At 35.3% G+C, this 16,411-nt stretch overlaps 1 protein-coding gene across 3 annotated transcripts in view; it reads right to left on the reverse strand.

Annotated features, from left to right (window-relative positions):
* The window catches only part of LOC139967760 (high-affinity choline transporter 1-like), a 76,338-nt gene that overhangs the window by 32,396 nt on the left and 27,531 nt on the right, over positions 1–16,411 (reverse strand). Inside the window, exons 2-3 of one of the 3 annotated variants that reach the window (XM_071971818.1) lie at positions 12,811–13,261; positions 7,295–7,355 (exon numbers count right to left, since the gene is read on the reverse strand). The gene's annotated coding sequence lies outside the window, so the exon portion shown is untranslated. Of the gene's footprint in view, positions 1–2,904; positions 3,053–4,528; positions 4,681–7,294; positions 7,356–12,810; positions 13,262–16,411 lie in introns of those variants that run through there. The other 2 variants (XM_071971825.1, XM_071971827.1) reach the window with 2 other exon arrangements.

Consider the following 16,411-nt stretch of genomic DNA (forward strand, 5'->3'; position numbering starts at 1 on the left):
TCCCTCTAAATTTGTACATGTATTTATCTACAGAAGGCCCTTTTGCAATAGATAAACAACCTCCTGAAAAGTTTTTTCTCTCTTTAAAATTTAATTTTTTTATTTGATGAAATTAAAATATGTATGAATTTAAAACCTCTGACTTTGCCATTGTACGTATCAAAACCCAGTTGAGATGTGCAATTGAAGTGCGGTTTCAGCATATATGTAGTACGTCAACTCGTATTTCTATTAGGAAACCTTACTTATTTCTATAAGTAAACCTTACTATTAGATATATATCATACAAAGACATGATTTGTCAATACCACTGAGAGTGGAATGTCCAGTAGAAAGAAAAAGTAGTTATGTACCACACAGTCAAGATCTACTGTAACAAACTGTTGTGGATTTTCAACTTTCCAATCAGGTAAACGAGACAACGGTTATTGATTTGAATCATTCTTGATAGGAAAGCAATGTCCACTCACAATTCGATTCAAGGGGCTGGGAAGTTCGCTCAAGCTGTGCGTCCACTCCTTGGAATCCTCTGTCTAGCAGTATAGGATAGCCGTGGAAACAAGGGTTAGTAGCCTACGTATACTGTAGGTCAGGATAGCCAAAGCAGCCTGGGTTAGCAGCCTAGCTAGCCTGGGCTAGCCGAAGCAGACGGTAGTATTATTTATTTACATATTAATAAACCATATACTTTTTGTCATTCGTACACATATCTTGCCTGAATGTCGTTAAAAATAAAGTCCTACTGTGCTGTACTTAATTCATCACCCATACGAAAAATATCCATTATTTTAAAACCACTGACTTGCAATTGTGTCTAAACACTTTTGTTGTGCAAACTTACTCAAAAAACACAATGTTGAAACTAATATAAAATCAGATCAGTCACAAAGTAATCCAAATAGAGCCTGAAACCATAGCAACCTTAATACCCCAGCAATGCAACAGTTAACAGCCAATATATATCTATCCTGAAATAAATACAACAAGAGCATAATATACCCCCGTCAGTCCTCTAAATTATGCTAAAAGTGAGAGGCAGTTTCTCCCCGGTGTTCTAAGGAACTCAGCTGGCTGAATTCCCTGCTATATCCCTCGGGTGATATATAAGGATAGATATCGGCCAAAACTTCATTTCGCACCGAGAACCTCTAAACTTTCTTGCCTGCTATAAGGCTTTCAACGATGTATAAGACTTAAAGAGGTAGACGTTACGTAAATCATAGATCTTAATCATTCTGAGCTCAATTGGAAAACTAAAAAATAAATAAATAAAGGAAAAAAAAGACCTGGGTAGTTTTTAAAATGTGAATGTTTTTTTTGACATGATTTACGGGGGACGTTACACAGGAATCTAACATACTAATTTTCACAACAAAACATCAAGTCTTTGTAGGTTATATAAGCCAACAACACTCTCAATCCATATGCTGTGCTACGACACATATCTGACTTGTATATTGAGTCTGTACTGGTATTAACAAATTTGTCTCTTACTTGTTCTCACCCTTGTGGAAACTTGTACTCATACTCTGAGCATTTTTCAAAAGCCTCTCAGGGTATTTACTTTGTAAAGTGGCTGCCTGCCTCTTCTTTTTTTTTGCGACTGCCTCACAAAAATATTACTCACATCGCTGCCTCACTGTTTCAGAGAAGGAATCCAAATATAAAATGATTGCAATCCAACTTTTTTACCCCATGCCATCATCTGACATTTAAAAAATTAGCTGTGAATACTAAATTATAGTAACAAAATAAAAGTTCTTTCGACTATTTTAGCACAGCATTTTTATCTAATTTATTGTTAGGATGACTGACATTTAGATGTTCAACAAACATGCCCCCAGACTCCCCTCCCCCAGGTACGCTCGCGCCCTCCAGTGTCACAAGCCAGCTATCCCCTCTCACAGGAGAAATCCCAGGGGAAACCCCTGAATCTAAGTTCTCCCATCACTTACGATTTAAACCATATTCTTCTACTCGGAACAAGCGAAACTATACTTTGACTCATACTTCTACTCCTGCACTTTATTTAACTTCAAGTCATCCATACATACTGTTGCACATAAATAAATCAAGGCAGTTCTTCTTAATGTCATTTACTATATAGTATGGCTAAACTATACCAGTCAGTAATCGGGCACTTACCCAGGCGAGAATAAACACTTAATGTGATTTAGATGCATGTGGTTGCATAAATGGCAAATTTCTCAAAATTGTAAAATAATTGGATTGGAACTAGAGAGAGAGAGAGAGTCTAGAGAGAGAGGGGTACATAGAATTTGCCAAAGTCAATGCAAGGAGTAATTAATTTGTGTAAACAGCTTATTTAAAAGTTAAATAGTTTTGAAAACCAAAAATAGATATGTGTATCAAAGAAATATAACCTATATCGATATTATATCTCATATTGTTTGGTTTTTTTATAACCAACTTATTCAATTCAATTTTCACATCATTTCATTAAATATAATATTTATTGATAATCAGTATTGTAATCTGTGGATCATGCACACATTTTGTTTTACTGCTTTACTGCTTTTCAGTAAAGAACTTAAAACCAAATTTTAATTACTTATTTGACACAAAAAACAGATATAGACAAAAACACGGTTCAGACCTAATATGAGAAAGCGCAACAGTGCCTGGCATAGAGTGATTAGAGATTTGCGTACAGTAATCCCTACACATATATGCAAATACCCAAGGCTTTAACTCATAGTCAAACTGAAATTTGTCTTATTAACTTCTAGGAATTATTTTTTCTATTTACATCTACTTAGGTTAGTTTGTGAGGATATTTGAACGTACAGTAGACCAACCAACCATTGAAGAATATGCCTCACTTTCAATCGAAAAGGTCATCTATTCTGGTTAAAAAAATATAAAAAAAACATTTTAACTGACTTTTTTTCACTTTCTGTAGAATTTTTTCCAGACATGGAATTAAAATACAACACCGTCAACAAAATGAACTGATCCAAAGCGGATCGAGAATTTAAACCGATAACGACAGAGAATTTTTCTTCCCTTCACGATGACAAATTTATGTAGCTTCTAGCTCGTACATTCTCCAGGAAAAACGAAAACAGCCCAGAGAATCAATTCTCTTTATTTAAAAATGTTGGCAGCAGCGGCATATCCCTCGCTAATTCTCATGACATATGCTTACTGTTGGTATCGCGATGGCATCGTTTAATCAATAAACCGTGTGACGACGAGTCGCGCTAGAACACAGACACTACCCATCTAATTTATCTAGGAAGTGTAAAGTTAAATTGATTTCTTTCGTGCCTCCTGTCAAATATATATATATACAAACAATGCCATATATGTCTGATGCTAACACATGAGAGAAACAACACAGCTCATTTTGAAAGATGTGAGCGTGGAAGCTTAAAAGCGCTCTCGATAAAATATACAACTTTGGACTTTTCTTTAAATTCTTGTTTTCAAAAGTTTTGCCCCAAATTGAAAGTTTGAAATGAGACTGGGCGACGGAGAGTGAAATGTCTATACTGTCAAAATGTTTATCTAGACCTTGCGTATGTTCCTGAAGTTATCTTTAACCAATTTAATCACTTTATTAGTTTTGAAAGGGAGATTGGCATTCAAAGAAATTATTAGAAATAAGTATTGCCTGTAGATGAAAAGCAAAACAATTGAGAATATTGGAGGTATAAGTCACATTCTCCCAATTCTGCCGCCTCAAAATGAAAGGATATATATGTAAGTAAAAAGCTGTTTGAAGAAATGTCGAGTGTCATCGCACCGTTCTGTTTACTCAGGATTCAGCGCCTGTTACAAATACCAAAGCAAATTACATGCACCCAATGTTAACCCCAACAAGTAATATTGAGTATCAAAGATAATCTTAATCAATTAGTATTTAAACAATTCGGAAGGATAATTATTAAAATTGCAGATTGATAACATCTTGAATTTAAGATGATTATTGTAGTGTGCGTGCATGCTACAATATTTGGCATTACTGGCCAAGTGAACGATACCTACATGACTGGACGTTGGAACTTAAAGTTTCATATAGTCTTTGTACATTTGCAGTTTCAGTTTCGCTCCTATTTTTTCCTTTTTTTGTTGTATATTCCAAATTTCACCCGGACACAGAGCATTTAAGTATTCTTTGAAATTGTCCATGTTTCTAAATATGTTTCCAGTCATGTAGTTTAGGTGGATATGAAAGTGCAGATGTAGATTGGAGACAGGTTATTAAGAGAGGTATGTAAAGTAACTTCAGAGATCTAATGTAATTTGAGTTTATATCTTTCAGACAAGTTAGGTGTCTTCATACAACACTGAGAGATATCTAAGCTGACAAACAGACCTCCTTTAACACTGAACACCCTTCAGGCTAAGCTTATTAACGACACAAGTAGGCCTGTGAACTGTTCACATGCATAATAGCATTTACCACGCTGAACATACACAAAGCTATATATTACTGGTCAAAATATCCGATATATTCGACAACCCAGCTCAACAAAGGCAAAAAATATCACAGGAAACTTACCTTCCACCTGAGTCCATGAATGCAAACTAGCTTTATCAGAAATACTATCCTTTCTTGTTGTGAACAAATTACTTCCCACGGTAGCAAGAATTACACAAATATTTACAGGCCTCCTTCATTTCTTGCATGCATTTTTGGGGAGAAAACAGACCAGAAAAGCAACAAAAGTATAACCCATAGGGGGTAGCATCAAGTTTTGTGATTTGTGTGTGTATTTATTCTCTGCTTGATCAGTCTATAGGTCAATGGGTGATAAAGAACTACCCTGATACTATGTGTCCAGTCAAGCGCATCTCTGGAACAAAGGTAAACTTGACTGCTGACCCTGGAATTGATCAACTTCAAACCAATAAGCAGTACAATCGCAATTAAAACCTCGCACCGTATATATTGACACAGTATTCACAACAAGATAAGAGAGTGTCTTCTGCATTCCATTATAACTCACAGAAAACGATGTCTGTAATCACAGCCTATTTAAAATCATCTCTTTCAAAGTGTGCCATGTCGTTTTCCAATTAATTGCATTAATTATAACAATGACGTACAGACACATGCTTCTTTGTAACCATTAAAGACTGGTCTCAACCAATTCAGACTGGTTTCAACCATCGCATATTGCAGGTCCTAATCATTGCAGACTGATTTAACCATTGAGGCTGGTGTCTTAACCATTGTAGGCTGGTCTCTTAACCATTGCAAACTGGTCTCAACCATTGCAGACTGGTCTCAACCATTTTAGACTGTAGGTCTTAATCATTGCAGACTAATTTAACCATTGAGGACTGGTCTCTTAGCCACTGCAGACTGGTTTCTTAACCACTGCAGACTGGTATCTTCACCATTGTAGGCTGGTCTCTTAACCATTGCAAACTGGTCTGTTATGTATATAAATGATGATGTCGCTTTAAGGTAGGTTATGTGTATTGAATGCGAAAGTTGAATACTTAGAAATGATTGAAGTAAACAGATCATTTCACTGGTTTCCAAGCTCAGAGAAACTGTCTTTCACATAAAATGCAGTATTTACTCCGTGCCAGATTCAGCGATTTCAGCTGAGGACTTTATAAACGGCAGATATGGTGAATGTTTCAAAACCTATGATTAATTAGTCCCAAAAATAAGTTTTCATTAGCAATAGCGGGTATCATATTCAGTATTAAACTTTGGGCGGTTGAATAAATCTGCAGGATGAATGAAGGTTACTAAGTCACCATGGAAACCCAAAGACTTACTGGTTTGGGATATTTACAAATGACTATATACATGTACATACATAAATATATATATATATATATATATATATAAATATATATATATATTTATATATATATCTATATATATATATATTGTACGCTGTTACTGTAAAGTTGTGGAGCAATGGGAGTTCTGTGTGGACGGTGTGGAACCTTTGTGGTAGTTTAACTCCCATTGGAATTATATTTGGGTTATCTCTCCTGGCATTAAGTAAACCAGTTGTAATTGTTGGCAGATTATGGCTTTTGGGGCTGCTTCTATGGGTTGGCATGTGGTATCAGGCTTATGCTGGGATTGTGATGTAACACATGTGATATTTGCTAGGGATAGGTGTACAATTGCTTGGGGATGGTAGGAATGCACTGTAGTATTTGTGTATTATGTTTTTAGCTAAGTTGTAGGGCTTGTAGAGTCATCATTTGTGGTATTTCCACGTATTGTTATGTCATTTATATAATGCATTACCTGGGAGGGACAGACCAGTCTATACTCTGGTTGCTGTTGGACAAAAGACACTCTTGATGGTAGCTCTTCAGGGCCACGTAGCCTCAAGTTTGTACCACATATCCAGTACAAGACACTTAACCTTACTGTAAGAAGTTTTCTTTTCAATATATCGCTGTTAAAAATACCATCACCTCTCTGGATTTATTTTGTGTTCATCTTCATTCTCTGGCCAATTACAATACAACATCTTAGGCCAAGAACCCTGAATCGGCTGGCCGGGGCTACTCACGGAGGAAAGTGTTACAATATGTGTATAGTATTTTTTTAATTTCTATCAATTCTCAATGTACATAATACAGATAAAATTGACTATAAAAAAGCATGACAGGTCTCAACGACCGCATATAAAAATATATGTATATATATAAATATATATATATATATGCCTACAAATTGGTAACATATATTCGTGCACTTTGCCCCCAATGACCTTCCAAGAGGTCACTGCTTCTCTTTTCAGTTTGTAGGCTAACCCAATGACCCTCCAGGAGGTCACTTCCTCTCTCTATTCAGTAGTGTGTAGAGGTATAAGAGACAGGTACTAGCGGAATGAAGTGATAAGTGTCCAAGCTAGATTGTGACAGTTCATTCATGACACGGTAGAGCCAGAGTGCAGTTAGTTGTAGAGAGACAGGTAAGCAAGGAAGTGAAATCAATTTAGTCAGTGTTGAAATGAAAAAGCTGCAGCAGCTGCAGCAATTATCGCCTGGAACACGACTGAAACAAATATATAATAAAATAGAGATTAAGTCTGCAGACCAGCATATAGTGTGGTATAGTGTGAATCTGCAGCACTGCACAAATGTCCTATACACAGCCTGGCTGCAGAATGCTGCAGCCCGCATTGCAATTTAGATTTTGTCACAGTACCTTGTCTCACTCTAATTCCATCAAGACAAACTACCATGTGGTTATCTGGGTATTGCCATAGCAAACAGTACAAAGTTGACAATAAATTCAACGATAGTATTTATTCATCATATTTGGATGAAGTAATCTTACCTGTTAACTTAAAATAAACCTTCAAGGATACGTTTGATTCAGATCTGCCACTGGATGAGACCTGTAAGAAAACAAGCAAATATATAAAGATTCATCTTAATCTGCAGATACTGTATAGTTTATTGCAGCTCACATAACACATACACTGATAATATACTAGAGATCATATAAAACTTACACTGATAGTATATATACTATAGATCACATAAAACTTACACTGATAGTATAGATACTATAGATCACATAAAACTTACACTGATAGTGTATACATATATACTACAGATAGCATAAACTTAGGCTAATAATACTATATACTATTTACTCACATAAATAGATCATATAAAACTTACATTGATAGTACTATAGATCATATAAAACTTACTCTGATAGTATTGTACTATACATCACATAAACTTAGACTGATAGTATATATACTATAAATAGATCACATAAAACTTACATTGATAGTATATATACTATAGATCACATAAAACTATGCTGAACAGCCTCCCTGTTACTGACCAGAAACACTATCAAGTCAGAAACACTATCAAGTCAGAAACACTATCATGTCAGAAACACTACGGATCATGTCAGAAACAAAGGATCATGTCACACAATGTCAGAAACACTATCGTGTCAGAAACACTATGGATCATGTCAGAAACACTAAGGATCATGTCAGAAACACTATTGTGTCTGAAACACTATCGTGTCATAAACACTATCGTGTCAGAAACACTATCGTGTCAGAACCACTATCATGTCAGAAACACTATCCTGTCAGAAACACTGTGTCAGAAACACTATGTCAGAAACACTGTCAAGTCAGAAACACTGTGAAACAAAGCAAAGATAAGTTTTCAACACGATTAAGAACCTGTTATAACTTTGAAATTACAACTGTGAAGTCTCACAGTAATGTGAAGCACGATTGAACATCACGCTTTTGCAAACGTGACTATTAAATTCACTCCCCTAAATCATCAAATATATAATAATCTGTAACTGATCTGAATGTCACCTCTCTATGCTGTATCCATGGTGACATGAATTAGTTGAATAATTTGCAAATTTTCTGTTATCATAACTAGACTGGAGTTATGTAAGACTGCAGGAGCAAAGTAAATACCCAGAAACTGTTTGTTTGTGCAACATGGTACACATTGTACAGTACAGTACTGTATAGTACCTAGAAACAGAAACACTGTGAAACAAAGCAAAGATAAGTTTTCAACACGATTAACAACCTGTTATAACTTTGAAATTACAACTGTGAAGTCTCACAGTAATGTGAAGCACGATTGAACATCACGCTTTTGCAAACGTGACTATTAAATTCACTCCCCTAAATCATCAAATATATAATAATCTGTAACTGATCTGAATGTCACCTCTCTATGCTGTATCCATGGTGACATGAATTAGTTGGATAATTTGCAAATTTTCTGTTATCATAACTAGACTGGAGTTATGTAAGACTGCAGGAGCAAAGTAAATACCCAGAAACTGTTTGTTTGTGCAACATGGTACACATTGTACAGTACAGTACTGTATAGTACCTAGAAACTGTTTGTTGTATATGTGCAACATGGTACACATTGTACAGTACAGTACTTTATAGTATCCAGAAACTGTTTGTTTGTATGTGTGCAACATGGTACACATTGTACAGTACAGTACTTTATAGTATCCAGAAACTGTTTGTTTGTATATATGTGCAACATGGCACACATTGTACAGTACAGTACTTTATAGTATCCAGAAACTGTTTGTTTGTATATGTGCAACATGGTACACATTGTACAGTACAGTACTGTATAGTATCCAGAAACTGTTTGTATATGTGCAACATGGTACACATTGTACAGTACAGTACTTTATAGTATCCAGAAACTGTTTGTTTGTATGTGTGCAACATATGGTACACATTGTACAGTACAGTACTTTATAGTATCCAGAAACTGTTTGTTTGTATATATGTGCAACATGGTACACATTTCACAGTACAGTACTGTATAGTATCCAGAAACTGTTTGTATATGTGCAACATGGTACACATTGTACAGTACAGTACTTTATAGTATCCAGAAACTGTTTGTTTGTATATATGTGCAACATGGTACACATTGTACAATACAGTACTGTATAGTATCCAGAAACTGTTTGTTTGTATGTGTGCAACATATGGTACACATTGTACAGTACAGTACTTTATAGTATCCAGAAACTGTTTGTTTGTATATATGTGCAACATGGTACACATTTTACAGTACAGTACTGTATAGTATCCAGAAACTGTTTGTTTGTATGTGTGCAACATGGTACACATTGTACAGTACAGTACTTTATAGTATCCAGAAACTGTTTGTTGTATATGTGCAACATGGTACACATTTTACAGTACAGTACTGTATAGTATCCAGAAACTGTTTGTATATGTGCAACATGGTACACATTGTACAGTACAGTACTGTATAGTATCCAGAAACTGTTTGTTTGTATGTGTGCAACATATGGTACACATTGTACAGTACAGTACTTTATAGTATCCAGAAACTGTTTGTTTGTATATATGTGCAACATGGTACACATTTCACAGTACAGTACTGTATAGTATCCAGAAACTGTTTGTATATGTGCAACATGGTACACATTGTACAGTACAGTACTTTATAGTATCCAGAAACTGTTTGTTGTATATGTGCAACATGGTACACATTTTACAGTACAGTACTGTATAGTATCCAGAAACTTTGTATATGTGCAACATGGTACACATTGTACAGTACAGTACTTTATAGTATCCAGAAACTGTTTGTTTGTATGTGTGCAACATATGGTACACATTGTACAGTACAGTACTTTATAGTATCCAGAAACTGTTTGTTTGTATATATGTGCAACATGGTACACATTTCACAGTACAGTACTGTATTGTACCCATAAACTGTTTGTTTGTATGTGTGCAACATATGGTACACATTGTACAGTACAGTACTTTATAGTATCCAGAAACTGTTTGTTTGTATATATGTGCAACATGGTACACATTTTACAGTACAGTACTGTATAGTACCCAGAAACTGTTTGTTTGTATGTGTGCAACATATGGTACACATTGTACAGTACAGTACTTTATAGTATCCAGAAACTGTTTGTTTGTATATATGTGCAACATGGTACACATTTCACAGTACAGTACTGTATAGTATCCAGAAACTGTTTGTATATGTGCAACATGGTACACATTGTACAGTACAGTACTTTATAGTATCCAGAAACTGTTTGTTGTATATGTGCAACATGGTACACATTTTACAGTACAGTACTGTATAGTATCCAGAAACTTTGTATATGTGCAACATGGTACACATTGTACAGTACAGTACTTTATAGTATCCAGAAACTGTTTGTTTGTATGTGTGCAACATATGGTACACATTGTACAGTACAGTACTTTATAGTATCCAGAAACTGTTTGTTTGTATATATGTGCAACATGGTACACATTTCACAGTACAGTACTGTATTGTACCCATAAACTGTTTGTTTGTATGTGTGCAACATATGGTACACATTGTACAGTACAGTACTTTATAGTATCCAGAAACTGTTTGTTTGTATATATGTGCAACATGGTACACATTTTACAGTACAGTACTGTATAGTACCCAGAAACTGTTTGTTTGTATGTGTGCAACATATGGTACACATTGTACAGTACAGTACTTTATAGTATCCAGAAACTGTTTGTTTGTATATATGTGCAACATGGTACACATTTCACAGTACAGTACTGTATTGTACCCATAAACTGTTTGTATGTGCAACATGGTACACATTTGACAGTATAGTACTGTATAGTATCCAGAAACTGTTTGTTTGTATGTATGCAACATGGTTTACATTTTACAGTACAGTACTGTATAGTACCCAGAAACTGTTATTTGTATATATGTGCAACATGGTACACATTTTACAGTACAGAACTTTATAGTACATATTTATGTGATAATATAATGTGTCTGTATCAGTTCTAAGTACATGTGCAGTTTTTATGTACAGATTAATATGCTTGCATTGGTGATGTGCAATTTAATTCTTGTAATATTTTGTTCTCTTTTCTTATAAACGATTTAATTAAACGTATTAATTCTCTTTGATGCTTAACTCCCATACAGCCATAATTAACTTTGTAGGTCATGAATTTGAACAGTCAAAACTATGCCAAAAAAGAGTGAAACATTTTGAAAAAAATTACTCTGTTTGCTTTGCATACAGTATGTGATTGATGATATTAATATGAAAACTGGCTAGATGATGGAAAGTTCCAAATTGAATGGATTCAATTCTAACTCATGGCTTACTTTGCTGTTGAATATTGTAATATGCCATTTAATGCAAACAACCCACTCTTAATAATCCGCTTCATTAGTTAAGTGTTGTCACTTCAAATTTCAAACATTTTGACAAAATGTCAAAATTTGGAGAAAAAGAATTCTTTCCTAATTGCTTTTGAATGAAATTGAAACCTGACCAAGTGATAACACTTCTAAAACTGAAAGGATTGAAGACATACTAGACCTTTCAAAGCTCACATAATGCAAGACACATCAATATGTGCATATATATATACATGTATGTCATTAGGTTGGGCAAATTGCAACCTTATTTGGGTAACATTTCTGCAGGATGGTATGAAAGATTCAAGAAACTAAAACTGATCATACTAATTGGAATCCAAATTTTCTAAATTAACCAACATTGTTCCAATTCTAAATCTGAGCCACTGTTACAATGTATCATACAAATGCTATGAAGCATCTTTCCACGTCCAAGTGATGGATCTAGACAGTTTAATTACACCCCCCTCCCCACCCCCAAGAATAAAAAACCCTAAATTTGTTTTAAAACTTAGTCTTATTTGTTTGGGTATTTATTCACTCCTCGTTAACCTGTCGACAGTTTAATTAAAACACAAATTTTCCTACAATTCTTATATGAAAATGTAAGCTAGGCCTAGGAACAATACATCTACAAAGATTTTTTTTTATAAACATGTATAGATTAAAGCCATGTAAATGACTTTTGTCGTTAAGTTCTCATATGCATCGAAAGAGATATCACGTTGCACATGTATACAACCTGCTATTATAAACACAGCACTCCTTTGATAGCATCTCTTCCCTTCCATCAATGCCGGGGATCATAAATGTTGAACATTTATTAGCGACCTAAACTGACACTCTGCCGAAATGACTTTCACAACTTGCCTTTTTACTGTCTAGATATAGATATACCGTATGTTTGATTGCATTTTTCCTAAAAAAAAAAATAAAAAAAAAATTTATTGTCATATTTTCATTTCGTGTATGCAGCAATGGTGTTTCAATTGCAAGGTGAATACTTTAAATCGCAGCCATACAAATACCCTAAAATTGACATTGTTGGCGTAAGACCTGTTATTTTCTTCGGACTTATCAAATTAATAGTAAAATATCTTCAAAACGTACCTTTCTGAGAGCACTGAGTTATCATTCCTGTGAAAATCAGACTAAGTTCGTCTTTTCCCTTTAGAGTTATTCATGCAAGGACTCTCCAAAAAAACTGGATCCTATCGAGTACCTGTCCTTTTACAACCTCTGCCTCGAGACTCGCCAAATCGAACGGAAATGTTAAATCCACACCTTCAGCGGAGATTATGCTAACCTTTATCAAAAGCCTTCACTTTTCTCCTTCCTGCCAGAGCTTGCAGAGGTATCTGATCAGCTACTCATCTCGCCAGCCAGTTGAGAATAACCAATACACCCCGATTCTAAGTCAATTCGCAAGTCAAATTCTGTGGGAAGCCAAGTGGAAAAACACTGCATCACTTGAATCGGCTCACCTTTCGCTCTCTCTCTCTCCCTCTTTATCTATATCTCTGTGCGCTGCGACGTCGGGGCTGACGGAACTCTGCGGAAACTGAAAAGGAAAGAAAAAGCACTTTTAGTGATAACAAATGAATTCAATTTAGGAGAAACTGACTGCGTCAATATCGGCATGAGTCGCTGACGTCATACGAAACCGGCAATTGCATTTGGCAAGCCGTATGATGGAAAAGCTCGTACTGTAGCCAAGGAGCAAATGTGCACGTTGCTGGGGAAATTGGGATATTGCTGCAGACAGGAATTGTTGTCTGAACCACTTAAGACCACTCAGAATGCATAACTATTTGACTCCCATGGTGCAATAATAGCCCATGTTAAGCTCTAATTAAGTTTGAACAATAGCACATACTTGATTAGGCTTTTACGGGTGTATTGATCAAGTCGATGTAGCAAAGGAAAAGCTTACAGTGGAAGGAAATTGGGAAAATAAACTAAGCCACCAAGTTCCAAGCTTTAAGTTAAGGTAATTATGAGAAAACCAGTCTGCCTGGTTTGTGGGTATATATACTAGCTGTGATTGGTATGGGACATGCAAAAGTGGGTGTGAGGATATAGTTGACTGCTATTTAGTGGAAAATGTTATGGATCATAATTATAAGAATCTAAGGAAGAATGGTGTGTTTATTGTTATAAGAACCTTTAAGAAAAAAGAAAAGAAAAAACCTTGCTGCAGGACTTATGAATGGTAGATTTGAAAAGAGAAGGGTGATGACCCTAACAGGGTTCATTAGGGGACAGTACAAGTATGTTACTAGTGTGTAGGCATGGCAGATCAGTGTTAATGAAGTAAATGTATGTTTTAAACTTAGTTAAGCTGTCATGCATGTATATATTTATATATATGGAGTTTATGAGGAGTTTATTTTGCATACCTTGCCCGTTATTAATGTTAAACTGCAAGGCTCGACTTTGTGCAAAGAGTTCACTGATGTGTATTGCTAGGAAAACATGATATCGTACGTCAGTATGTCATGCACAATGGTGACACTGCAGGCCAAATTGCTCTGTTTAAAACCAGTAAGTTCAACAGACCAAACATCATATTTCAGGGTTTTATAATTTTAGTTTTTTTTAACCATTCCTCCATCCCATGTCTACTAATCCCCTTACATCTCTTTGTGTTCACCATGCTCATTAACCTGTCTGTATTCTGTGTGTGTATTTGTCCCTTCTGTTACTGTAACTTGTCATTCAGCCTCTGAAGAAGATCCTGCTAAGATCGAAACGTCAGGCCCACTTACTTTTACACATCTCCTTCACAGGCTCTCTAGAGGATATGCAGTTTGCTAACAGTTTCATTTTATTTTGATTAATAAATAATATAGAAACATTCTCACGGTATGCTACTATGTAAAATTTACACGGAAAGTACCATATCAGCCCCTTCAATGAAATGTGTTTCTATATGTCTCCATGGAAAGTAGATGATGATCCTTTAAAGCTAGGTAAATTGAGGCAGGTTATCTATTTTATGTTAATGTGTATCTAGGGACTGTTTCCTTGATGCAAGTATTATGCTTAGAACTCCACATGCCATCAAACCTGAAAAGAAAGAAAAAGTGACTCCGAGGGGGATCATGCATATTGCTCTGCCAATGTCAAGCCTAATATAAAGCTAAAGCTTTAATTAATTAACCAATGCTAGTTAATGATTGAAAGATGACTGTAAGAGACCCACTTTTTTTTTAAATACCCAGAAATATTTTCACCCAAACTTTACCTCTTAATTCTTGTTAATTCTACATACAACATTTACACAGAAGAGGTCCAGATATAGACAATAGCTATTATATAATTAACAAAAGCAAATGTTAATATTTGACATTTAATTATCTATAAAGAGATTGGGATGTTTACATTTCTCCAATATTAGCCCAAGTCAAACTTGAAACTTGAGGAATTAAAATCAAAACGACCTTGTCATGTCCATGTATTGCAATGATGATATTATAGATACGGGTAAATCTAGAATATGCGTAGGCTTTAAATATCATCTTTGTTTACATTAACCTCTACAGTAAACAAATCAAACAATGTACTGCAGGTAGCTCATGACAACAAGGAGGATGAGAGCTTTGACACGAAGTACATTACCTTAAAAGGAAGGCAGTAATATTACCAATTTGTAAACCAAGTTTCATATTATAAATTCAAAACCTTGAACTTCCTACCTCAAGCATACCCCTCATTATCTTCCCTTTATACCCTCTCCTACCTAACCACATTACCCTCCCCCACCTCGGTTTCTCCCCCCCCCCCCCCACCTTTCCCATGCTCTTTTACATTCTTTGACTGCAATAATTACTCAACTAAAAATTACTTCATAAAACATTTACATCTGCTGCTCTGACCCTCATGAATGTGAAAACTACTTCCTCCGGTTTTAACACACGCAACGTATATATATACCTTAGAGAGAACTGTTGCCATGTGACGTCTACAGAGTCATAATGGTGAAGGCACACATGTCTGAAAGGTTATGACAGATAATTGTCTTCTTTCATCTATGTATCCGTATAAGCCTAGGATTCATATCTCCAGTCGCACAATTTTCATCCAATGTACCCTTCCAATTGATAAACACCACCAGCAATTATTGGCATATTCAACCAAACGAGATTAAGTAACTTGATGGGCAAGTTATTTATTGATGCAACGATGCGAATCAATACTCTTGAGGGACATATACTGACGTTAATACCAAAAGGCAAATTGAAGCAATTCTGAAACGGCAGATATAGTCACCGAGAGTCGATGAAAATAATATACTATCAACCGAGAATTAATTCCGAGAAATATTTTTTGGGAAATCTTCGGCAATAACACTCCCTATCCACAGAAGATGAGCCTTTCATGATTACCTCTCCGTATTACGGAATTATTAAACCTTGCTTTAATCCGTGTAAAGATAAAAATCGACAAACTCATCCCCAGTGACGTTAGACCAATACTGTACTTGCAAATACAGTGATATTTGTGCTTCTACTGTTTTGACTCATGCCAAAGATAATTCCAGTTTTTCAAGGAAATAAACGTCATCACAGCATATCACTGTACGTCATTACAATGTTATCACTTAAATGCTTAAAACTGTGAATTACATAACATTCGTCTGGTGATTCAATCATAAAAGAGAAAAACTCAAAGTATGATGTATCAATCCGAGAAGAATAGTCCTAAAGTC

The sequence above is a fragment of the Apostichopus japonicus genome, chromosome 5 (assembly GCF_037975245.1).
Source record: "Apostichopus japonicus isolate 1M-3 chromosome 5, ASM3797524v1, whole genome shotgun sequence".
NCBI classification, from domain to species: domain Eukaryota; kingdom Metazoa; phylum Echinodermata; class Holothuroidea; order Aspidochirotida; family Stichopodidae; genus Apostichopus; species Apostichopus japonicus.